Below are 2,868 nucleotides of genomic sequence, written 5' to 3'. Positions count from 1 at the left end.
AACCTAAAAAAAGGAAGTGTTTTGTGGCCTGGGAGGGGTTTGTGTCTCTGCCAATACCTCCTCTTCCAAGCCACTTCTTGTGCCAGGTGTCGGGGGAGATCTGGGAAGATGGGGACAGCTCAGAATGATGCTGAGGGCCAGAGGGACCCTCTCCCACAGAGCCAGGCCTTTGGAACCTGGTGTGGGTGGGCCCCAGGCCGCTCCTGCTGAGACTCAGCCTCAGCTCACACCCCTAGGACAGTGAGGGGTGTATACCAGGCACTGCACTAGTTTGGGACTGGAGGCTGGAAGGAGAGTCCCCTTTTTTGCAGGACATGGAGTTGAGGGGCAGGGAGAGATGCAGCCCACTCGGCCCCGTCTTCCCTGCCATCCCGGCATCAGTGCAAAGCTGGGAGGCTGACCACATTCTGGGTCACCAGCCACCTCTGTGCAGAAAAGGCACAGTATTGTGCAGACAAGGGTGAGAGGATTGGTGAGGGTGCGCTGGGGCTGGCAGGCACCAGACCAAACCCAGCCAAAGGCCTTGATGTCATCTGAAAACTGCCCCCAAACACGGAGGACAGCCTCACTGGGTCAGACACAGGAAATGAGACACTCCCCCCCCCATATATTCATTATTGTCCTGCAAGAAATAGTAACACCTGTTCTCTGTCAAAATATGTGATAATGGCCAGGTGCAGTGGTTCATGCCTGTAATCATAGCATTGTGGGAGGCCAAAAATGGTGAATTGCCTGCGTTCATAGGTTCGAGACCAGCCTAAGCCAGAACAATACTATCTCTAAAAAGTAGCCCATCGTTATGGCAGGCGCCTGTAGTCCCAGCTATCTGGGAGGCTGAGGCAAAAGGATTCCTTAAGCCCAAGAGTTTGAGGTTGCTGTGAGCTACGACGCCAGCACTCTACCCAGGGTGATAGCTTGAGACTCTGTCTCAAAAAAAAAAAAAAAAAGGTGTCTCCAATACTCAGAGCCTGGCACGTGCTAAAGAAGACCCCTTAGCAGTGTCTGTCTGCAGGTGAGATGGACTGGATTCCCAATCCCATAGTGCTGGGGGCCAAATACGATGATCACACTAGGGTGTAGGGCTTATGCCCTGCTCACAGTCACTGCTCACTAGTTGCTGGATAGTTTTATTGATAATATTACATCAGATGGATAAAGCCCAGCCCCCCCAGTCAGAGGATTTACTTAAGAGACTAGTGGATTGATGCAGCCACCCCTAACTCCATGGTTTTCCATTTAGGAGCTTTCAAATGGTCAGTTTTGAGGGCAATGAAACATTCCTGCCTACATGCCCCACGAAGCTTCTGTGATGTCCAGGACTCGGGTGATGTGGTTTGAGCCCCAGGTGAGCAGGGCCTTGGGAACCACGGTGCCTGTGAGAGTCCTGACTGGTGACCAGCAGCATCCTGGCAAGTATTTTCTGTAATGCTCTGCACCCTCCACACCCTGGCACTGCCACCCACCTGTCCCTTCACTGCGCAGACAAGCCTTGGAGGAGCTCCCCCAGGGTACACCCAACCTACACTGCAGCCACGTAGGCAGAAACCCTGAACATACACCCCTCATCAGGTGTGGGCATCAGGCTTCAAGGGAAACAATGTGGGAGAGTGTAGGCATCTGTACACAGAGGGCCAGGAAGGGGGCTCTCTCTGAGAGCAGGGTTCTCACAGAGGGAGGTGTGGCCAGAGCAAGGCAGGGGAGGAGGAGGGGTGGCCCTGGAGGGACCTAACCTCACTTCCAGGGCAGAAGCAACTGTAGGGGTGTGTTACTCAGCTATTGTTTCATTATCAACTTCCCTAAAATGTGGCTAAACAATCACCATCTCTCAGTTCCTGTGGGTAAGGAAATAGGGCATGGCATAGCTGATCAATGTGGCTGTGGTACAGGACAGGGCAGGAGACTCAGTAAAGGGTGGGATAGGCCTTTCATCTCACTTTCATCCACCCTGGTTAGGGGGTCTCTTCATAGGGCTGCCCAGAGACCACAGCCCAAGGCAGAGGCCACAATTTGAGTGCCCATGGCTTCTCCTGTATTCCATTAGAAGCAAGTTGCTAAGTGTGGCCATACCTAAGGGAGGAACCTAGGGTGTGGGCATCAGGGGGTGGGGACCTCTGGGCACAGGGTTAACTCAGGGAGACCCAAAGGAGCTACCACTCCAGAGGGTGGCAGGCAGAGGCTGCATCCATGAGGGTGCTGTCCTTAGGCCAGTCCCAAATGGGACCCAGATGGACGTCTGGTTTTGTGCTTGCTTGACTCATTTAGGGCTTTTGATGATATTCTTGGGGAAAGCTGGCCTAGAATGACACAGCTGCATTCCCTCCGCCCTTTGATCCCTTTCATCAGTAACCTAGTTTCGCCTCCACCTCCCCAGGAAGGGGTGAAGGGGGATTCTTCAGAAGTGCAGCAATGGCCAAGCACTGTGCCACATCCTATTTGGCCCCCAGCACTATGGGAGTGGGAGTCCAGCTGCAGATGGGAAACTGAGGCTTAAAAATGTACAGGGGCTCTGCTGAGGCCTCCAGTGGGCAGTGGCAGGGCCAGGTGTGATGATCCAGTGTGAGCTTACACAGCCTGCCTTCTGTGGCAGGCCCCTGAGTGGGCTATGGAGGTTGGAGCCCTACTCAGGAGCAGGTCCAGAGAATGCTGTGCAAATGTATCCCTCTCTTCCAGGCTGGATCCCCACCAGACAACCCTATACTGCCCACCTCCCAGACTGTCGGGGAATACGTGTGTGGAAGAAAAAGAAGCAGGTTCTGTGAGAAAGGCCAGGCCCTGTGACTAGGTGCGGAAACTTCATGAGGGAAAGGAGAGATGTGCTCTTTATGCCATTTATAAATTTAGAGAGAGTGAGTGAGTTTTCTGTTTTCA

The sequence above is a fragment of the Otolemur garnettii genome, unplaced genomic scaffold, assembly GCF_000181295.1.
Source record: "Otolemur garnettii isolate 467f Iridium unplaced genomic scaffold, OtoGar3 scaffold00185, whole genome shotgun sequence".
In the NCBI taxonomy this organism is placed as follows: domain Eukaryota; kingdom Metazoa; phylum Chordata; class Mammalia; order Primates; family Galagidae; genus Otolemur; species Otolemur garnettii.
The sequence above is the reverse complement of the archived record's forward strand: the minus strand, read 5'-3'. Positions refer to the sequence as shown.